The sequence below is a fragment of the Haliotis rufescens genome, unplaced genomic scaffold (assembly GCF_023055435.1).
Source record: "Haliotis rufescens isolate VD_foot unplaced genomic scaffold, xgHalRufe1.0.p SCAF_16, whole genome shotgun sequence".
NCBI lineage: Eukaryota > Metazoa > Mollusca > Gastropoda > Lepetellida > Haliotidae > Haliotis > Haliotis rufescens.
Window position 1 is genome coordinate 15,380,125 of NW_025963846.1, and position 24,724 is coordinate 15,404,848.

Genomic DNA, 24,724 nt, shown 5'->3' on the forward strand with positions numbered 1-24,724 from the left:
AAATTGGCGGGGTGAGGCGGATGTTGGTGGGGGTATAAACAATAACACAGCGAAGTGGGTCGGCTTACTGGGACATTGTATGGGCACATGTGTCGCTGAGTAGCATCTCCCTTCGCTTTATGATGTTAGCGGCTTGTGTGAGTGTAGCGTGGTTGTCAGCGGGGTAATCGTGGAAAGGTGGCTTAGTTAACTCTCTGGGTCCAGTTCTACTAAGCGATCCTAGCTCTACGATTATCATAAGCCTGTGTTAAAGTATGGGATTGTCTCAGCGCTAAGATCGCTTTGTGGAGTGAGTGAGTGTGTATGGTTTTACGCCGCTTTTAGCAATATTCCAGCAATATCACGGCGGGGGACACCAGAAATGGACTTCACACATTGTACCCATGTCGGGAATCGAACCCGGGTCTTCAGCGTGACGAGCGAGCGCTTTAACCTCTAGGCTACCCGACCGCCCCTCGCTTTGTGGAACGGGGCCTTGGAAGCCGATGTATATTGTTGATGCACGTTTTTGTAAGTTCTGATCATGAGTGAGTAAGTTGGGTTTAACGCCGCTTTAACAGTATTCCAGTTATATCACGGCGTGTCAGTTTAATGTGGGAGGAAAGCCCGAAGTGATACAGATTTCCGGCGTTTACCACTTCCATGAAACCCACGACCACGGATGTGGTGCTGACAAACCTAGAAACATAATCGGAGCGAACCGGGATTCGAACCCACAATCATAGGTCAGAGATTTTGAAGATTGCATGTCCTAGCTGAGGCTCAAACTAAATGCAAGCATGTGATGAGAGTATTATGTCTTGTCAGATATTTTGTTATTCGTGGAACCACTTAGCATTTATGCTTTTATTCCCACACCGATAACAGGACGAAAATATATATTTGACTTTATGTAAACTGTAAGCGTTGTAAATACTGCCTTATAAACGAACAACCCAATGACAAATAGATTTGAAGTTTTTATATGACGTTACATATTCGATACAAAAAATAGCTTCTCTGGTTTGTTTACAGGCCGCCGACGCATGGCAGTTTAATGCTGATTGTGTGAGTGGCGGGTGATGTCGGTAGTGCAGGGTGTGCTTATGCCCTTTTCGCGAACACGTTGTGTCATCACGTATTTCAGCGATTCATTCATATAATTTCTATCGATATGTTGCCCCTAACGCCCAAGGGAATCAATTTTGGCTGATAATCGAGCCTGGTTATTCTAAATGATGAAAACCATAAAAGTCCAGTTTACACCCTTGCCGAACTAGGCTGGAATTCCTGGGCTCGATCGTAGCGCCACCAGTGATTATTATGCCTCTCCTATCGACCAATCAGATTCCGCCTCTTGTATCACTTGCATGTGCTTCAAAAAAAGGGGATGCCGAGTCATGACGATCTAAACAATAATCAAGATCTATATTGTGATAAAACGGGTCTTACATTGTAAAGTGCATGAAATCTCGTGAGCACCTTGAATAAAAACACGAAATATTTGAAAAAATATCTGTTGACGCCGAGTTGGCGGTGCACATGCTTTGCAAATCCTGCAATTGACTGAAACAGTTTACGAACCGGATTTCGATTTCCTTACGCGATTTGCATTGGACTATGCATAGACTCGTTAGTCCAGCCAAAACATATCTCCATAATACCAGCCTAGTTCGGCAAGGGTGGAAACTGGACTTTAAAAGTCAGTTAACTCTCTTGCCTTAGGAAGATGTCTATTTATGAATGCTTCAACCACTTTAAAATGGTACCAAGAAAAGAGACTGCTCATATTCCCCTGGTAGTCGACTTCGATGTCGGTGGGACCAAGCACGTGGGTGTGAGTTTGTGAACTTTACATGAACCATTTTTCAGCAGCATGCGATAATAAAGTAAACACAAAGTTAAACACTGCTGATATGTTACAAGACCTAATAGCTTTATATCAACTATGGGAAACCATGCAGCACGGCGGTCGAATATTATAACAAATTGCGCCAACACCAGCCACAGTGGTTGGACCGGGAAGCTAAACACTGAAACGTTCAAAATATGTCCTTATAGATAGGTTAAAATTACGAATGACGGTGAACATTGTAGAAAACATTTGAACACCAAAACGTGTTTTTTAAAGAAAAAATTGATTTTGGAAAGTCTGTCTCTGAAGAAGTGTATCGTATTGTCATGCACGAGACCTTTTAGCAAAATTCATGTATATTCATCGCCAAAACCACCCTTTGACGCCGAAGGAATGAAGGTGAAGTGGAGATTAATGCAATTGCATGGTGACGTGTGTGTCTGCTTGTACTAGACTAATGCCGTTTTTATGCCGCAGTTTAACATGAATACCCCTCTCAGACACAGAATACCGACTCTGAGCCGATCACTCCTTGTTATAGCTCCTTAATGCCGACCGCCAGGCAGGGTAACAACAAGTACCATTTTTTACGTCTTTTGGTATTGTCCAAGGGCGTAGATTTCGGCCCTCGGATGGTAGCTCAGGGTGATGACGGAGGACAAAACTCAGGGGTGAAGTTTAGACGACAGCAGCCATATTTATTGTAGATGGTTGAAATGAGTCGAAAAGGTACATGTTGATAATAACGTGACAGAACGCACACCGGGACCTAGTGGCCAATGTTCCCGGGTGTGAGAACCGTTCTGTCACTTACCTTCTGGCTCTTCTCTAGGCTGTCTCCCTAGCCTGACTGACCATGTCAGTCGGGTTTTGTAGAGCGAGGTATTACGTAACGTGTGGCAAGGTCATTGTCCCACGTGTATGTATAGACGTAAGATCCGGCGACGTTAGGAGGTGTTAATTGAAATTTATAGATAGCCCTGGAGATTAAGGGTCCTGCCCGGAGGGGCTTATGATAAGAGGGGATACGTCGAACGTTTGCTGAATATATTAAACAAAGGGCATAGAATTTCGGTGCACTTGGAAACATATTGAACCTGTTAGGTATTTAGACAAATGAAATGTTAAAAAAGTATTGAAATGGTTTGCACTATTTAAGTAAAAGTATTGAAATGGTTTGCACTATAACAATACCCCTGAACGTCGTGGAGCTTTTGTCCTCAAAAGCTTTTTTTAAAATAATGCCAATATGGAGTACAAGTACAAGTACAGATCAATGCAAATGACATCGACAGGTTGACAAGTGGTTGCTTCATGCAGTACACTTGACTGAGATGAATGAAATGACATTAGATAAGATATACAGGCGTGTAAAATTAAATAAGTGAATAACAACATTGTCAATATCGGTGAAACAACTATACACAACATTAACAAGTTGAGCGGAGGTGCCGGCTCGTACACACAAATTACAAAATACAGGTGAGCGGAGATTCCGGCTCATACACAAAGAACCTTGGACGAGTTTCCACAGAGCAGCACATCCTGCTCGCGGTCGCCCTTGCAGTCGGAATACCAGACTGCTAGATCACATGTATCACATTGAAACAGGCAATACACATTGATGAAGTAAAGTAGACGGATGACGTAGGGACAAAAACATAATGTCGGTAAATCGTTGTCGTTTGCATATGAAAGTAATATTTTCATGATAACAGTAAGATCTTTGAAATTGGGAGTCTTATATTGTGAGCCTAGACTCGACAAGGCTAGCAGATGTGAAGTGTGATCTGCGCTAAAAAGTAGAATGTGTATGCAAAACCTAACCAACTTCAAAAGTCTAAACTGGAATGTAATGAAAAATTCAATCATGTGAAATTGTCTCGAAGATATTTGAACGAATCGTATTTTGTGTGCCAGAGACCATTTACGGTTGATCGCACGAATATACATAATTTTCGCCGGTATCATAATTAAGCACAAAATCACGTTGGCAAAACGAAGAAGTAGGATATAGACTGTATATACAATCTCCACTGAATAAGCTTGGCAAGCAACGAGGCTCCCTAACTTATTATACTTCTACAATCGCTGCTACTACATCGATTTTATCAGTTTTCACAAAGAGTACCAATAATTTCAGTGCTCACATACTCAAAAAGGAATAAATGAAGATATAAGCAGGAAATTGTAGGGTATTGGATAACTTTTTGAAAGCTATTGTCTATAGTAATGGTTATAGGGCCACATATTAAAAGAAAAATCCTTGAAACCGGGAGTCTGATTTGTATGGGACGACTCGGAACCCGCAGATATCGTGGATCTGCACTAAATGCGTATAAGCGTAGAAAAGAGTAAGAGCCTAGCCGATTTCAAAAACTTAATCTGATCAGGATGTACCTCTGATAACAAATACATAGATTGCAATACATACTCATTATAGAGAAAAACATGACAAAATTTTAAGACAACGAAACAATAATGACTTGATTACATAACATACCTTATTTGAACAAGAATGTCCGTGAGAATACGTTTGAGCACAATACACGTTGAGAGTTGGAATGAAGGTTCAATTATATTGTCACACGCACATATATCGGTTGGTACTTGCTAAAGAATCTAGACGTGGGTCGACTTGATCTTGAGTGTTCGTAGCATGGTTACATGAATATTGTCTGGATGTCGTTGTTGCTGACATTAGGGTAGGCTGGGCTGCTGTTTGTTGCTGACGTTCGGGTAGGCTGGGCTGCTGTCTGTTGCTGACGATCGGGTTGGCTGGGCTGCTGTCTGTTGGTGACGATCGGGTTGGCTGGGCTGCTGTCTGTTGGTGACGATCGGGTTGGCTGGGGTGCTGTCTGTCGTCTTCTTCGTTTTCCCGTCAAGATGGCGGCTTGACGCTGCTTTCGTCTCCCATCACCTCTGAACTACAATTTGCTTTGCTGCGAGTTAGGGTAAGGGGGATCGTGCGTGAGTCACAGCAAACTCACGCTACCCGGATTATTCTCCATCATCTGTCCAAGGGCGTAGATTTCGGCCCTCGGATGGTAGCTCAGGGTGATGACGGAGGACAAAACTCAGGGGTGAAGTTTAGACGACAGCAGCCATATTTATTGTAGATGGTTGAAATGAGTCGAAAAGGTACATGTTGATAATAACGTGACAGAACGCACACCGGGACCTAGTGGCCAATGTTCCCGGGTGTGAGAACCGTTCTGTCACTTACCTTCTGGCTCTTCTCTAGGCTGTCTCCCTAGCCTGACTGACCATGTCAGTCGGGTTTTGTAGAGCGAGGTATTACGTAACGTGTGGCAAGGTCATTGTCCCACGTGTATGTATAGACGTAAGATCCGGCGACGTTAGGAGGTGTTAATTGAAATTTATAGATAGCCCTGGAGATTAAGGGTCCTGCCCGGAGGGGCTTATGATAAGAGGGGATACGTCGAACGTTTGCTGAATATATTAAACAAAGGGCATAGAATTTCGGTGCACTTGGAAACATATTGAACCTGTTAGGTATTTAGACAAATGAAATGTTAAAAAAGTATTGAAATGGTTTGCACTATTTAAGTAAAAGTATTGAAATGGTTTGCACTATAACAATACCCCTGAACGTCGTGGAGCTTTTGTCCTCAAAAGCTTTTTTTAAAATAATGCCAATATGGAGTACAAGTACAAGTACAGATCAATGCAAATGACATCGACAGGTTGACAAGTGGTTGCTTCATGCAGTACACTTGACTGAGATGAATGAAATGACATTAGATAAGATATACAGGCGTGTAAAATTAAATAAGTGAATAACAACATTGTCAATATCGGTGAAACAACTATACACAACATTAACAAGTTGAGCGGAGGTGCCGGCTCGTACACACAAATTACAAAATACAGGTGAGCGGAGATTCCGGCTCATACACAAAGAACCTTGGACGAGTTTCCACAGAGCAGCACATCCTGCTCGCGGTCGCCCTTGCAGTCGGAATACCAGACTGCTAGATCACATGTATCACATTGAAACAGGCAATACACATTGATGAAGTAAAGTAGACGGATGACGTAGGGACAAAAACATAATGTCGGTAAATCGTTGTCGTTTGCATATGAAAGTAATATTTTCATGATAACAGTAAGATCTTTGAAATTGGGAGTCTTATATTGTGAGCCTAGACTCGACAAGGCTAGCAGATGTGAAGTGTGATCTGCGCTAAAAAGTAGAATGTGTATGCAAAACCTAACCAACTTCAAAAGTCTAAACTGGAATGTAATGAAAAATTCAATCATGTGAAATTGTCTCGAAGATATTTGAACGAATCGTATTTTGTGTGCCAGAGACCATTTACGGTTGATCGCACGAATATACATAATTTTCGCCGGTATCATAATTAAGCACAAAATCACGTTGGCAAAACGAAGAAGTAGGATATAGACTGTATATACAATCTCCACTGAATAAGCTTGGCAAGCAACGAGGCTCCCTAACTTATTATACTTCTACAATCGCTGCTACTACATCGATTTTATCAGTTTTCACAAAGAGTACCAATAATTTCAGTGCTCACATACTCAAAAAGGAATAAATGAAGATATAAGCAGGAAATTGTAGGGTATTGGATAACTTTTTGAAAGCTATTGTCTATAGTAATGGTTATAGGGCCACATATTAAAAGAAAAATCCTTGAAACCGGGAGTCTGATTTGTATGGGACGACTCGGAACCCGCAGATATCGTGGATCTGCACTAAATGCGTATAAGCGTAGAAAAGAGTAAGAGCCTAGCCGATTTCAAAAACTTAATCTGATCAGGATGTACCTCTGATAACAAATACATAGATTGCAATACATACTCATTATAGAGAAAAACATGACAAAATTTTAAGACAACGAAACAATAATGACTTGATTACATAACATACCTTATTTGAACAAGAATGTCCGTGAGAATACGTTTGAGCACAATACACGTTGAGAGTTGGAATGAAGGTTCAATTATATTGTCACACGCACATATATCGGTTGGTACTTGCTAAAGAATCTAGACGTGGGTCGACTTGATCTTGAGTGTTCGTAGCATGGTTACATGAATATTGTCTGGATGTCGTTGTTGCTGACATTAGGGTAGGCTGGGCTGCTGTTTGTTGCTGACGTTCGGGTAGGCTGGGCTGCTGTCTGTTGCTGACGATCGGGTTGGCTGGGCTGCTGTCTGTTGGTGACGATCGGGTTGGCTGGGCTGCTGTCTGTTGGTGACGATCGGGTTGGCTGGGGTGCTGTCTGTCGTCTTCTTCGTTTTCCCGTCAAGATGGCGGCTTGACGCTGCTTTCGTCTCCCATCACCTCTGAACTACAATTTGCTTTGCTGCGAGTTAGGGTAAGGGGGATCGTGCGTGAGTCACAGCAAACTCACGCTACCCGGATTATTCTCCATCATCTGTCCAAGGGCGTAGATTTCGGCCCTCGGATGGTAGCTCAGGGTGATGACGGAGGACAAAACTCAGGGGTGAAGTTTAGACGACAGCAGCCATATTTATTGTAGATGGTTGAAATGAGTCGAAAAGGTACATGTTGATAATAACGTGACAGAACGCACACCGGGACCTAGTGGCCAATGTTCCCGGGTGTGAGAACCGTTCTGTCACTTACCTTCTGGCTCTTCTCTAGGCTGTCTCCCTAGCCTGACTGACCATGTCAGTCGGGTTTTGTAGAGCGAGGTATTACGTAACGTGTGGCAAGGTCATTGTCCCACGTGTATGTATAGACGTAAGATCCGGCGACGTTAGGAGGTGTTAATTGAAATTTATAGATAGCCCTGGAGATTAAGGGTCCTGCCCGGAGGGGCTTATGATAAGAGGGGATACGTCGAACGTTTGCTGAATATATTAAACAAAGGGCATAGAATTTCGGTGCACTTGGAAACATATTGAACCTGTTAGGTATTTAGACAAATGAAATGTTAAAAAAGTATTGAAATGGTTTGCACTATTTAAGTAAAAGTATTGAAATGGTTTGCACTATAACAATACCCCTGAACGTCGTGGAGCTTTTGTCCTCAAAAGCTTTTTTTAAAATAATGCCAATATGGAGTACAAGTACAAGTACAGATCAATGCAAATGACATCGACAGGTTGACAAGTGGTTGCTTCATGCAGTACACTTGACTGAGATGAATGAAATGACATTAGATAAGATATACAGGCGTGTAAAATTAAATAAGTGAATAACAACATTGTCAATATCGGTGAAACAACTATACACAACATTAACAAGTTGAGCGGAGGTGCCGGCTCGTACACACAAATTACAAAATACAGGTGAGCGGAGATTCCGGCTCATACACAAAGAACCTTGGACGAGTTTCCACAGAGCAGCACATCCTGCTCGCGGTCGCCCTTGCAGTCGGAATACCAGACTGCTAGATCACATGTATCACATTGAAACAGGCAATACACATTGATGAAGTAAAGTAGACGGATGACGTAGGGACAAAAACATAATGTCGGTAAATCGTTGTCGTTTGCATATGAAAGTAATATTTTCATGATAACAGTAAGATCTTTGAAATTGGGAGTCTTATATTGTGAGCCTAGACTCGACAAGGCTAGCAGATGTGAAGTGTGATCTGCGCTAAAAAGTAGAATGTGTATGCAAAACCTAACCAACTTCAAAAGTCTAAACTGGAATGTAATGAAAAATTCAATCATGTGAAATTGTCTCGAAGATATTTGAACGAATCGTATTTTGTGTGCCAGAGACCATTTACGGTTGATCGCACGAATATACATAATTTTCGCCGGTATCATAATTAAGCACAAAATCACGTTGGCAAAACGAAGAAGTAGGATATAGACTGTATATACAATCTCCACTGAATAAGCTTGGCAAGCAACGAGGCTCCCTAACTTATTATACTTCTACAATCGCTGCTACTACATCGATTTTATCAGTTTTCACAAAGAGTACCAATAATTTCAGTGCTCACATACTCAAAAAGGAATAAATGAAGATATAAGCAGGAAATTGTAGGGTATTGGATAACTTTTTGAAAGCTATTGTCTATAGTAATGGTTATAGGGCCACATATTAAAAGAAAAATCCTTGAAACCGGGAGTCTGATTTGTATGGGACGACTCGGAACCCGCAGATATCGTGGATCTGCACTAAATGCGTATAAGCGTAGAAAAGAGTAAGAGCCTAGCCGATTTCAAAAACTTAATCTGATCAGGATGTACCTCTGATAACAAATACATAGATTGCAATACATACTCATTATAGAGAAAAACATGACAAAATTTTAAGACAACGAAACAATAATGACTTGATTACATAACATACCTTATTTGAACAAGAATGTCCGTGAGAATACGTTTGAGCACAATACACGTTGAGAGTTGGAATGAAGGTTCAATTATATTGTCACACGCACATATATCGGTTGGTACTTGCTAAAGAATCTAGACGTGGGTCGACTTGATCTTGAGTGTTCGTAGCATGGTTACATGAATATTGTCTGGATGTCGTTGTTGCTGACATTAGGGTAGGCTGGGCTGCTGTTTGTTGCTGACGTTCGGGTAGGCTGGGCTGCTGTCTGTTGCTGACGATCGGGTTGGCTGGGCTGCTGTCTGTTGGTGACGATCGGGTTGGCTGGGCTGCTGTCTGTTGGTGACGATCGGGTTGGCTGGGGTGCTGTCTGTCGTCTTCTTCGTTTTCCCGTCAAGATGGCGGCTTGACGCTGCTTTCGTCTCCCATCACCTCTGAACTACAATTTGCTTTGCTGCGAGTTAGGGTAAGGGGGATCGTGCGTGAGTCACAGCAAACTCACGCTACCCGGATTATTCTCCATCATCTGTCCAAGGGCGTAGATTTCGGCCCTCGGATGGTAGCTCAGGGTGATGACGGAGGACAAAACTCAGGGGTGAAGTTTAGACGACAGCAGCCATATTTATTGTAGATGGTTGAAATGAGTCGAAAAGGTACATGTTGATAATAACGTGACAGAACGCACACCGGGACCTAGTGGCCAATGTTCCCGGGTGTGAGAACCGTTCTGTCACTTACCTTCTGGCTCTTCTCTAGGCTGTCTCCCTAGCCTGACTGACCATGTCAGTCGGGTTTTGTAGAGCGAGGTATTACGTAACGTGTGGCAAGGTCATTGTCCCACGTGTATGTATAGACGTAAGATCCGGCGACGTTAGGAGGTGTTAATTGAAATTTATAGATAGCCCTGGAGATTAAGGGTCCTGCCCGGAGGGGCTTATGATAAGAGGGGATACGTCGAACGTTTGCTGAATATATTAAACAAAGGGCATAGAATTTCGGTGCACTTGGAAACATATTGAACCTGTTAGGTATTTAGACAAATGAAATGTTAAAAAAGTATTGAAATGGTTTGCACTATTTAAGTAAAAGTATTGAAATGGTTTGCACTATAACAGTATGACGCGACAGGGGATCAAACCCTGATCTTCCGCTCTCTGGGCGCATGTTCTACCACTAGACCACAGAGGCGGTCGGAAACGAATGAAAAAGAAAACGTGCAGGCTCGCTCGCAGTGTGTATTTCTACCCCTGAAATGTTTTTCAGTCTCGTCATTTTTGTCTGCTTTGTTTTATATAATTGTTTTTGATTAACATATTGTAGATAACACATGTTTAGGTTTTGATTGGGTATTATTTTCGGTTTATTGAGGTAGTGAGTGAGTGAGTACGGTTTTACGCCGCTTTTTGCAGCAAAATCACAGCGGGCGACACCAGAAATAGGTTTCATACATTCCTTGTCGGGAATCGAACCCGGTTCTTCGGCGTGACGAGCGAACGCTTTAACCACTAGGCTACACGACCCCCCTCATTGAGCTATGAATCGAAAAAAACACATCGGTTTTTCGATTTTTTTCTACAATGAACGTCAAGGAATACAAAATCAATCCTTAATTAAACCAAATTTATGGCTTGATAACTATATTAATCAATGCATTAGAACGTCCATTTTCCTCCCTGTCACTTCTCAAACCAAAGAGAAATAACTCTAATCGTAAGCCTTGCTGATCGACAGGGTAACACACATTGGAATCCCCTCAACAGAGATATGGTGAGTGAGTGAGTTGGGTTTAACACCGCCTTTAACCGTATTCCAGTCTTATCACGGCGTGTCAGCTTAATGTGGGAGGAAAGCCCGAAGTGATGCAGGTCTCAGACATTTACCACTTCATTGAAACCCACGGGCACGGCTATGGTGCTGACAAACCTAGAAACATAATCGGGGCGAACCGGGATTCGAACCCACAATCATAGGTTTCTGGCGTGCCCAAGGGACGCAACTCTGCACAGCGAATCGCGGCGCCTCAGACGACCCCCCCCCCCCCCCCCCCCCCCGCCCCCCGACAGAGATATAGGAGAGTAGGTGTCACTAGTGAGCAGCATCTTATTTATTACAATAACTGAAATTAACAGCACGCATATTTTGTTAGCATGTTTTATTATCACAACCGATATAAAATATGACATCTTTGGTGTATAACATTATACAAAATATTTCAGCTTTTTGTTTGGATTAAAAGGAAGTGTTCTTGGATTTTTCCACTCAGCATACATCGTTTCCACCGTGTCTCGGTGTCAAAGGCGGATGAGCTTGAAAGCCTGTCCCATCAAAGTGGGTAAAGCGGAAGAACCCGGAAGTCCATCCCATCTCAGTGTGAAAAGCGGATGAAGGCTCCGAAAGGCGTTCCCTTGCACTTGACAGCCGGGGTGGCGAGATTGTTCCCCCATGGGACAGTGGAACCAAAAGTGGAGCTACCACACCCAATACTCCTCAGTCTGCAGCCTCTGGTGTCACAGGTTCTGGCCTCACAGCACACGAGTGTCCCCCCATTGCCAGTGACGCTGACTGAGTAGCGGACCCGGTGACCCGGACTCCCGAAAATGGAAGTGTCCGAACTGCACGTCGAGCCGAACACAAACGGAGGGGCCCAGCAACTTCCTCCATTGCCATGGGCGTAGGGCAGCACCAACAGCATGGCCATGGCAACAACGGCGAGGAGTTTTGTCATCTTTGGATAGCTGTGAATATAAACACATTATGTATATGATATACGTGTCATTTCAAGTTTGGGAAAGGGAGACGAGGTGGGAGACTGTTTGTAAAAGCTCCACCTCAGAGTGGACATGAGTATAACGTCAGTCTGGCATCAAGCACAACTGGAGCCGGCAAATCGGGATCACAAGCTGTTATTTTACGACAATGAAGAAAACCTAACTTGGGGAGTGAGTGAGTTATATCACGGCGTGTCAATTTGACGTGGGAGGAAAGCCCAAAGTGATGCAGGCCTTAGACGTTTACCACTTTGGTGAATCCACGGACAAACCTGGAAAGATAATCGGGGCGAATCTGGGTTTCCAACCCACGATCATAGGTTTCTGGTGCGTCTAAGGGACGCAACCCTGTACAGCGAATTGTTGCGCTTTCTAGCGACTACCTGTCGTGTTATGAATTTACATGAGAAAAGTATGACTATAAAATGGAGTGTATTTATTCCGAGACAGTATACAAACTGTTTCGAAATTCCGGAATTGTGACTGTAGAATTCGGTTTGACGTGAATATATAGCCCCCACCACCACCTCCACAAAAAAAAAAAATCTATTAATTAAGATATGTCAGTGGATAACTTTGATTGCTATTTTAGATTAGACTGATAGTTTAAAATTCATTAACAATTTTGCATTTACATGTACGTGCAATTCGTCTCGACATGACATAGTGGGGAGTCTGCTAGCCTGCTAACATTGTTTTAATTTGTCATTTTTCATTTTTCATTATTATAGGTGATTGCTTGATTGAATTATGAGATAAACGAGCTAAATTCAACATTTGAAACCTCACGTTGCGCGTTCGGTTCCAAGTTCAGTTTAGCGAGGTTAAATTTACAGGTAACCTAGCTCAACACTGAAAACACAGTATGTTTATCTCCATTCTACCATGACTATATACGGGGCGGTCGGGTAGCCTAGTGGTTAAAGCGTTCGCTCGTCACGCCGAAGACCCGGGTTAGATTCCCGACATGGGTACAATGTGTGAAGCCCATTTCTGGTGTCCCCCGCCCTGATATTGCTGGAATATTGCTAAAAGCGGCGTAAAACCATACTCACTCACTCACTCATGACTATATACAACGCGAACTCTTTGGTGTTAGCAAATCTATTGAGCGAAGCGGCACGGGTTGAATCTAGTGTTTTGAGTGGGTTGTCGATCAGAACACGGAATCACCGACAACTGCCATTAAACAGAATAGGGCGCTCTATATCACTGTATGTGCTCAAGCAGTTTGTTTACAGCCTAATACTTCACTCGAACCTATGACAGGGACATGAAAGCATGTAGCACGGCAACGTACTAAGCTAACATGAGGGGGGCACCCTGAAGAAAACTAAGCAAGCCTTGGAAAGGTTTTGTTCTACACCACACGTGACTATTATGGCGTCTTATCGCACATTCTGATCGCACATTCAGTCGTTTTTTGAAGAGTTCAAAATAGAAAGGTCTTTGTTGTCCTCAAAACTTGAAAACATTCTCTTTGTAGATTTCTAGAAATGTAGAAATATATTGGTACACATCCTTTGAATATTGAAGTTACCGCATCTTTGCATTTTGTAGCCTACAATTGTACACATGATTATTTAGATATACTACAGAAATAACTGTAAAAGAAGTTCATGTACTAGTCTAAAAATGAAAGATTCCGCGGCGATGCGGCCTTCAAGTCGACTGTTTCAATCAGAGGTGGTTTATTGTGATTTAATACCGCAGATTGACCTATCAAAATCGAGTATTTTCCAAATTCAAGGTAACCGCCTAATTCAGCATTAGGGTGGCTAATTTGTTTCTTAATAATATTTAAAAACTGATGTACACGCATGTCATGTCACTGCGAATTACACATACACGAAGCTACAAAATGGTTTATGCAAAGAAACAATGTAAGTTGTCCTGTGTATCTGATATATCATAACTCAACGTGTTAACGAGAAAAGAATCAACATCCAGGACATGCAGTTTGCCATAGAAACATCACCAACGAGTAAGAAAGAGAAAAACCCGAGCATGTATATGGAGTTGTGAATAAACATATATCTTACCTTGTTCTTGCAAAACGTGAAGTGTTTGTGATGGTGATGCTGCACTAGGGCTATATATACCTACATCTGCAGCTAGAAATCTAGGTTACTGCGACATTTCCTTGTTTCCAAGAAACGAAGTGAAGCCCAATACGACGAATTCAGGCTCACTTGTTTACACGCCCGTTCCGTACACAGTTTCGCAGCGTCAGCAGACTCTATCAACATCCTGGTTGAGATGCTTTGTTGTCATTAAAGTGACAAGCTTCAGTATGACCTTAAGTCTCTGTACCTTTAACATATACAGTCAAGTCAAGTCAAGTCAAAGATGTTTATTGTATCAAAGGCCATCGGCCCATATACAAGTTCAGATAAATACAGTGGGTGAGAATTTACAGATTGGGAGATACAAAAAAAATTATATAAATATAACATTCATTTAACAATCAGTGATAATCATGAGGCCTGGGCTTTCTAGGGTGAGGTAATTAAAATTATGAATTTCCACTCAACATGTTATTTCGTAGTTCCATCCCATGTTTTACAAATAAAGACAGTTTAAACATTACATCGGCATCATTCGATGACAAAATAGAAACAAAAGCTATTCTACTCGTCTTAGATAAGAAACATTCTGGTATATATTTAGTACGTAATTCTGCATAATAAGGACATTCAAAGGTAAAATGTATTTCGTCTTCTATTGCAGAGTTACAGAATGGACAAATTCTTTGTATTCTTTCAAGTGATATATTCCGTCCATAGTTAATCATAAGTTTTGACAAGCCAAGTCTGTATTTAATATATCCATTTCTTAGGTGACTATTTGTTAAAACTGATAGATATTTTTCTGGCTCTAATAGAGTCTTAAATGTTCTGTACAAATCATAACGTGAACTATTTTCCAAGTTGCATTGCCACCCTTGATAGAACATATTTATTGCTATTTTACGAAAATCATTTAGAAATAAATGTTGATCACCAACAGATTGGTTAAGCCATATATACCCATATCCATGTGAGAATAATAGTGTCCTAATATGCGATACCCATGTAACTTTACCGATACTATCTAAATGAAAGAGCATGTTATAAGCTTTTTTCGGAAGCCGATGTTCTGGCATACGGATGATATTAAACCAATATTTTAAACACTTTATTTGTGAATTAATGTAAAGTGGGTATCTTCCACATTCTCCATATATCATATTATTTGGTGTTGCTATTCCAACGCGAAGAAACTTTTTACATGCCAGTAGGTGAATTCTTTCTAAACATTCATATCTTCGGTAACCCCACACTTCAGATCCATACAATAAAATTGGCTGTATTTGAGTATCAAATAATTTGAAAAATACTTTTGGAGTAATAACTCCAAGTTTATGTGAAACAGACATTATATTAAGTGAAGCTCGTTTCCCTCGCAGTGATAAGTCAGATACACATTTGTTCATATTTAGTGTTGAATTAAACATTATGCCGAGATACTTATAACCATTAACTACATTAATTTGTTGTCCATTTAAGTACCATCTTTCCCTAAAATTTAAAGGACCCCCTTTTCTGAATACTATAATTTGTGTCTTATCTAAATTTACAGATAAATTCCATTCCTTAGTATATTTATCTAATACATTCAACTGATTCTGTAGACCAATAACAGTGTCAGATAGTAAAATAACATCATCGGCAAAAGGAGCATAAGAAGTTCAAGGATGTCAGGATACATCTGTATGCCATGCTTGCCGTTACTTGAGATTTCATAATATAATTCGCTTATGAAAAACGAAAATAACAGAGGACTCAGTATACATCCCTGACGTAAACCAGATGGGCAATCGATAAAATCAGTAACACCATAATCACTACGTACACATGACTTGATATTTGAATACATTGATTGTAGTATATTAAACATCTTCCCTTGTAGTCCAGCTTTTCTTAAACAACACCATAATTTATAACGATCAACTGTATCAAATGCCTTTTTAAAATCAATAAAAGCAACGTAAACCTTGTGTTTACGACGTGTTAGACATTTTTGAATTGCAGCATATAATGTAAAAATATGATCTATGGTTGAATAATTTTTTCTAAAACCAGCTTGAACTTCCGGTATCTTATCTCTCATATTCGCCCAGTTAGTAAGCCTGTTATTCAAAACAGAGGTAAAATTTTTCCCCAGAACACTCATTAATGAGATCCCCCTGTAGTTGTCAGGGTTTCTCGGATCGCCTTTTTTATGTAGAGGGACTATTTCTGAACAAGACCAACTGTTTGGAAATATTTGATTATCAAAGAGTTTGTTGAAACATTTATGAAGAAATGGCATAATATCTAATTGGGAACATTTAAGCATTTCTATCAGCACTTGATCGGGCCCGGCGGATTTTCCTTTTTTTAACTTATTTATTGATGATGTAATTTCATGTTCAGTTATCGTAGAATTTAGTATGAATGCATCAATATCTGTAAACTGATTAGGACTGAGTTCATTTTCATCATCTAAGTGAGGAGAAAAAACATTGTCATTTGCAAAAACCTCTCTAAAATGGCACAGCCATTCTGCTTTCGTTATATGATTCTTATCTGTTTCCAAAAGCTAGATTGACTATTTATGCTTCTATGCAATCTTTCAGCTGATTTCTTACGTGAAATGGATTTAAATTTTCTGCAACAAAATTTATAATGATTTCTTTGTCTACAGTACACAATTCTGTTAGCGACTGTTCTTTGTGTTCTAAATCTCCTAAGTGCCCTACGTGTTTCTCGTTTCGCTTGTCTACATTCTAGACTTAGTGGTTTGTGATTTGCAAATTGTGGATTATGTCGTATTGTCTTTTTCATGCAGCTAGCAGAGTCTAATACAATGTCGACAAAGTGGCTAATTGCGTTTTCAATAGCATTATCAATTTCTTTAAGGACCATTTCTTTGTTTTCAGTAAAATTATATCTCAGGTTATCAAGAAACAAACTGGAGTAATGATCATTCCATACAATTTTCTCTGATGCTTGTGGATCCATACATGAATCATTGTTGCACCTCTTACCCATATTTGGAAATCTACACATCAATTCTAATGGAAAGTGATCAGAATCAGATCGATCACCGACAGTGAACATATTGATAAACTGAAAAAAATCTGGTGAACTTATAAAATAATCGTTCACACTAGATCCATGTTGGCTACAATAAGTAAATTCCCCATTAGTATCACCATATACACGTCCATTTACGATGTAAAGTTTAAAAACATAGCATAAATCCAACAACATTTGACCAAATCTATTTACAACTGTATCCTGTGAAGTACGATCCTCAACAGGGTCATCCTCCTCCTCAGGGAAAGGGGAGGTATGATTGAAGCTATCATCATTATTGCTAATATCAGGGTTATTTCTCTCACCTGTTCTCGCGTTCATATCTCCACAGATTAAATTGTATGAATTTGAAAACATTTCATCATTATCTATTAAGAATTCTTCTACTTTTACAATGTTACTATTGGTGTTTACATGATTATAATAAGGAGACCCCATTGGAGGGATATAGGTACATAACAAATTCACATTTTTGTCAATTCTAAATAAATCTTTAGATAACGAGAGACCAATTATGTTGTCTCTATCTGCTTGTATAACATTACAGAAACTACTCAGTGATTGACGTACACACAGACAAATACCACCTGATAAACGTCCATAGTTGGATAACTTAACTGCAGGACAGTAAAAAGTATCATATCCATGTAGCCAATGTTTTCCTGGAATATTTACAACAAATGTCTCAACAAGGCACACAATATCAAATTTACTGATGTAAGTTAAAAAGTCAACATCATTTATTTTGCTGAGAAGACCACCAATATTCCAACACACAAAGGAGAACGCGTCTCTGTTGACATCAGTAACACTGTGAGCGCGAGTATCACCGGTGTGCACATCAGAGGTTCCTTGTCAAATCCCATACATTTGTATACTAATCGTCTATTAACATATTTCCGTCACATGATTTCTTGTTTGTGGCATTAATGTGTGTGCGTCAGTGTGGTGGAGCTAAAGACGTATTCCCGTATTCTGTTTCACAATGCAGGTACATGTTGAGTGGCTGCTGTAAAACAGCTTTGGTTATGTACCATTGCGTTATCTTTTCGTTAATATTTTGTTGCATGCTTCTTTGTCACAGCAACAATATAAATCGCTGTCCCTTCCCACCCCCTCTAATTTGGTATTAGCTTCAAAATATGCAGTACCTTTTTATTTAAAATTAATGACATAATACATCAATAGGATTGGATAAAGCTCAACGACATCTAGTAGTGTCCACACTTATCGCGTGATGAAGGGCGGTGGGGTAGCCGAGTGGTTAAAGCGTTCGCTCGTCACGCCGAAGACCCGGGTACGATTCCCAAATGGATACAATGTGAGAAGCCCATTTCTGGTGTCGACCGCCATGATATTGCAGGAATATTGTAAGAAGCGGCGTAAAACCATACTCACTCACTATCCCGAGATGATACACTGCTTGGCTTGTGACCCCCGAGAAAACGTGTGGCTATGCATTATTTCAGTAGTAATAAATAAAGCGATATTGTGCTTCATATTTTTGTTAATTCGTTTGCAATGTACAGGGACATAATATAATTATATACTGAAATATAAAATTTTCTATAGATGTTTTATGCTTCACAAAATCACTGAGGTAAACATTTGTTTTGGGTACAAAATCACATACACCCCCATGAGTTCCCCTCGGCACATTGTTATTATCAGCTGGTGGTGAGGTTTTTTTGCTGTTTGGATGACATGGGTCAGCATGTTGAAAATAACAACCACTTCTTTGTCTGACCCAATGCTGATTAGGTCTTTCCTGCGTAGCTGGACATGTACAAGCAAACAAACAAACAAACAAACAAAAAGCGTGGGCTGTATGACCTGCCGGATTGTGTGGGATCGTGCCCCGACTTCTCGAATCGTTACTCATGCTGTCAATCACTTGTTTGCCTGGATCGATTATATTTGTTTTTTGTATAACGCTGGACCGTTCAGCTATAAGGCGGCGTTCTGTAAATAATCGAGTCTGGACCAGACAATACAGTGATTCATAAGCATCGATCTACGCAACTGAGCTATACTATGACATGCATCAACCAAGTCAGCGAGCCTGACCACCCGATCCCCTTAGTCACCTCAAACCGCATGGGATGCTGAAGGCCAATTCTAACCCGGGGATGGCTCGATTATAGGATACAGCTGTAAAAATGCCGCTTAACACCTCCCTCACGTTGTGTTGCCATTCCACCCAACGTAAACACATTATTCTGAACAATGACGTATGCCTATTGACTGCTGGTTTTCAAAGTTGTGTTACAAAGTCAACTGTGTCAATTATTTGGAATGTTATCTAAAGAATTTTAAAAATTCTATGAAACTTGTTTTTGTTATTCTAGGAATTATCACAGGATATGTTATGTTATAATCATTGCCTCCGAATTTTCATCTCTTGTTTGACGTACGTCGACAATGAAACTTGATCTTGCACTAATCTTGCACACATTGGTAAACATGTTTATGGCTCTTGTTCCGACCTAGTTTTCTGACGTCCTCGGCAAAAACCAAGAGCATTGCTAGTACTTAAGGTTTTAACGTCCACTTCCGATTTTGAGTGAGTGTGAGTGAGTGAGTTTGGTTTAACGCCGCTTTTAACAGTATTCCAGTTATATCGCGGTGTGTCAGCTTAATGTGGGAGGAAAGCCCCAAGTGATGCAGGTCTCAGACGTTTACCACTTCGGTTAAACCCACGAGCACGGGCATGGTGCTGAAAAAATCTAGAAACATAATCGGGTCGAACCGGGATTCGAACCCACAATCATGGGTTTCTGGCGTGCCCAAGGGACACAACTCCGCACAGCGAATCGCTGTGCCTTAGACGACTGGGTCACCCGTACTCTCCGATTTCGAAAATTTATATTTCGGGGAGGAGGTCAGGTGGGGCTGATTTGATAATAAATAAGGCAATAAGGCAATAGTGTTACACCTGACCCAAAATATAAACTGTTGGGGCTGAGTGTATTGATGAAGAAATAGATTTATGTTAAGTTGTATATATTGAGATAAAAAAGGGGGAGTAAACAGACAAATAAACAAAACCACTAAATACAAACTATGCCAAAAAAACAGAATAGATTGTAGAATTATTATCAGTTAAGGTATTATTGAAATAATATACCTATAAATAAAGAAAAAGAGGAGAGAAAGTATCATTGCCTTAGTTGAGAAATTGGCGGGGTGAGGCGGATGTTGGTGGGGGTATAAACAATAACACAGCGAAGTGGGTCGGCTTACTGGGACTTTGGATGGGCACATCTGTCGCTGAGTAGCATCTCTCTTCGCTTTATGATGTTGGCGGCTTGTGTGAGTGTAGCGTGGTTGTCAGCGGAGTAATCGTGGAAAGGTGGCTTAGTTAACTCTCTGGGTCCAGTTCTACTAAGCGATCTTAGCTCTCCGATTATTATAAGCCTGTGTTAAAGTATGGGATTGTCTCAGCGCTAAGATCGCTTTGTGGGGTGAGTGAGTGTGTATGGTTTTACGCCGCTTTTAGCAATATTCCAGCAATATCACGGCGGGGGACACTAGAAATGGGCTTCAAACATGGGACATGACGAGCGAACGCTTTAACCACTAGGCTACCCGACCGCCCCTCGCTTTGTGGAACGGGGACTTGGAAGCCGATGTATATTGTTGATGCACGTTTTTGTAAGTTCTGATCATGAGTTAGTGAGTTGGGTTTAACGCCGCTTTTAACAGTATTCCAGTTATATCATGGCGTGTCAGTTTAATGTAGGAGGAAAGCCCGAAGTGATACAGGTTTCCGGCGTTTACCACTTCCATGAAACCCACGACCACGGATGTGGTGCTGACAAACCTAGAAACATAATGTAAGAGTTAAAGTTGTTATACACTATCAGAGCCTAGAAGTTCAGGCTCAATAGTGCCTTTAACAGGACATCATGAGAGCGAATCAGCATAGCGTGGGGGGAAAGCCCGAAGTAATGTAGCTCGCGATAGTCCTTTTGGTACTTCGAGGCAACCCATAACTGCAGGTCTGGTGCTAACGGACAATGGGTCAATATTCCAGCTATATGACGGCGGTCTGTAAATAATCGAGTCTGGACCAAACAATCCAGTGATTGATATCATGAGCATCGATCCACGCATTTGGGATACAATGACCTGCATCACCACCTGACAAACCGAACCCGTTAGTCGCCTCTTACGACAAGCATAGTCGCCTTTTACGGACAGCATTTGTTGCTGAAGACCTTTTCTATCCCGGGGGGCGACTCTGGGATTCTGGCGGGTCAGCTTGTACAGTGAGTGGGGACGTCATACACCACTGATGGACTATTATCTGGAGACAAATGCAGGATTCTTTGAGCAACAAGTTCTGTCCATGCTTGCATATTATTTTAGGAACTGGAAATAAACACATGTTTGGTATGAGTCTTCTATAAAATATATCAGGTATCGTTGTTTAGTGCACGTATGACTAAACATTTACACAGCTTTTCCACTGGACGAGAGGTCTGTCACGTGGCCGTGAATCTGATGCTCATCAGCGCACGAACGATACAGTTGACGCTCAAACGTTTTCCACGAGACTGAGGGCCAAACTGAATGAACGTCGGAGCTTCATGTGACCCAAAGATCAGAAACAACGCTTCTGTAATTATTCGTGCAAGGGATGCTAGGGAATCCCCAGGGGTTCCCCACAGGGATGTGTAAGGGATTTTTCAAGAATACAATCTCTATAAAACATATGAACGTCAAATGTGTCCTTCATACACTTATGAAATTCAGTTTCGCGGTCGTGTGACCGACCTCTTGTTTGATGGAAAAGTCGTATATCGTCAAGGCTTACTTTAAAAAAGTATATATATTTCAATAAACTCACACAAAGTGAATGTCATTTCCTAAATAGATAAAGTATATTTTAGTTTTAGAAATTTCACTGGCTGACGCGGAAAAAAATCTTTGTGTTTATGACTCTATGAAGCATAAAAAACATTAAGGAACACCCTCCCACACTTATTCGTCAAATAACTTTGCACACCACAAAGCCTAATCCGTAAGTGTAAGTTCTGGATGTGGTGAGAACAGGCCATCAAACCCGACTCCCTAGCCCCACCCATGCTTTTCTGTTCAGACGAATGTGTAACTCCTACCATTACAAGTATATCAATTAACATTATGTTAAATGTTCCCAGACAAAGGTCGGAATAGGTCTGTTCGTTTCACCATGCCAGCATCAATGAAACAAGTTTGCCAGGGTGGGACATTTGTCACATACGCGTCACGCTAGGTAACCGAAAACTTCTACATTAGGATTGTTTTATTCGTTTACAGGGGGACACTAATTTCGATGTTTATCTGGCAGGCATATATTGTATTTCCACATTAAGTTTTTCAGATTCTGACAATGCACAGATGAAACCAACTGACGAGTTGTTTGTATTTTCTGTATGTTTCTGTGTATAAATACGGCACATTCACGCACGAGATTAATATTTTCAACCGGTATGCTGAACTTCAAACAATGTGGATTGACTGCGTGTTTTACAGGTTTATCTGGCTGTGTGTAGTGGAATAATGCATATACGTCAATATGATATTGTTTACAGCTGGAAATCTTTACATAAATAAAAATAAGATTTGATATTAAAATGAAATATCTAGACATGAGTTGCATAAAGTTTAAATCAAAACAGTTAAGGACAAGCTACTGGTCTCCGTATCTCGGTAGGGGCGGTCGGGTAGCCTAGTGGTTAAAGCGTTCGCTCGTCACGCCGAAGACCCGGGTTCGATTCCCGATATGGGTACAATGTGTGAAGCCCATTTATGGTGTCCCCCGCCGAGATATTGCTCGAATATTGCTAAAAGCGGCGTGAAATCAAAATCACTCACTCACCCCGTATCTTGGTAAGGGAATTTTTGTTATAATGATTACATATTGTTAGAAGATGCAAAAAGAGCTGCTTCGGGATCCTAGAATTAACAGGCATGTTTTTAAAAATTTCATAACATTTTTTGCAAAAAAATTATTCACTTATTGAAATTGCACTTTTTCCTATCAGTATCGTTTGTATAAGAAGTATTTTGTTAGTAAATTGAAAAAAGGAAAAATCATCTTGATGATCACTTAAATACATTGTATAAAAATTAAATACTCACAATTCCATTAACGCCAAGAATCCAAGTTCCAAAACAAATGAACGCTGTGCTTGCAGTACTACCCTTCATGGCTGTGCTGCATCAACACAACGCCAGTATTATATAAAGATCAGGAGCGACGAGATCGACTCTGTCTGCAAGCACCCGGTGACAGCTGGTGAATAGTTTTTTACAAGGAACATGTGGCAGTGTACGTGTGTGTTACGATCTGCCTCGTTGATAACTTACAGACTGTCTATATTATACGTACCTATTACACAGTACAGCATCCAGTTACCGGCCACACGCTGTCCATTCCGTGTATCTGTCCCTGATTCATGACAAGATACAACACGTGTGAGGGTATCCTACTTTCATGAACTGTTGCGATAGTAACCTGTTCCCCGAATACACGCTCAGCTCGTATTGTGATGCGTTGTGCATGTACGTACATCTTTCGTTACATGGGGTGTTGTGTTGATCGTGATTACACTCGGTGGTAGATAACAGGACAAGGACATGAATTGTACACCGCAAACAGCTGCCGAGTTGCTGATTTTGGTGTCGTGGTTAGTTGACTGGAGGATGATAATCGGTTTCTGATCGATAAAAGTTTAACATAGAGGGTAAACAATAATTTTGGCGTCAAAGTCAAAACTGGTAAAACTTATATATATGGATCGATGAAAATCGGTGATGACACCAGGTGTTCTCGAAAAGGGTAAGCATGTCCTGTTCGACGGGTAGCACCGTCACTCACACAATTTGCATAAAAAGTATGTGTTTGTGTTGTTTGACGCCGCACCGCAGTACTCCTGCCATGCCACGGCCTGTAAACACTCGTGTTTTGACCAGACAATCAAGTGATCATGAACCAGACATTCTATCATTTCTAGAAGGATACATATCCTGGACATGGTGTCATGTTTTACTTATCGGCAGTAACAAGGCAGGAACAAGGCAGGAACAAGGCAGGAACAAGGTATAAATGAGATTTTGTCGTGCTACAACTACCAAGACATTCAGCTGATATAATAAAATCAACAACCCAGACAGTGATAAACCAACTACCATCAACTCGAACAGCTTTTGTTTTGTTAAATATCTCGGAATCTATACATCAGAAAAAGGTAAAACATTGATAGAAATCCTAAAATAGCCTAAAATTGACACACAATTGCTCAAATATGAAGTAATGATGTTGTTTTTACTCTATAGCGCAAGATAACCCCCAAAGTAAAGAAAGAAATATTGAACTTGTTATTGAGTGTCGGGAGCCCTTGCGTGCAAGATATAAGTAAGAGTTAGTTCAAGTTATAATGTAAAGGGTAAAAAAACTTGCCTAAACCATGCTCCATGTGCTCGGGCGAAATCACGTTTTACTGTCCAGCGAGAAAACGGTAGTTGCTACCTAACAACATCCGGTTTGGCATGGACAGCGCCAGTCGTGACCACTCGCCCCTTTCCGTAACCTGCAAGAAGACTCGTCCCCCTATCGATGAATGTTATGTGCGAAAATACGACAAACCAATCAGAATGCGCGTATGATTTCAAGTTCTTCGTCAAAGAATCCCTCAGA

At 40.9% G+C, this 24,724-nt stretch overlaps 1 long non-coding RNA gene across 1 annotated transcript; it reads right to left on the reverse strand.

The window, feature by feature from the left end:
- Positions 1 to 11,283: 11,283 nt before the first annotated feature.
- Positions 11,284 to 14,275, reverse strand: LOC125381005. The gene is made up of 2 exons (XR_007221588.1): positions 13,957 to 14,275; positions 11,284 to 11,881 (listed from the first exon to the last, which is right to left on the reverse strand). It is a non-coding gene; the product is annotated as an uncharacterized LOC125381005 (long non-coding RNA).
- Between the last annotated feature and the right edge of the window lie 10,449 nt (positions 14,276 to 24,724).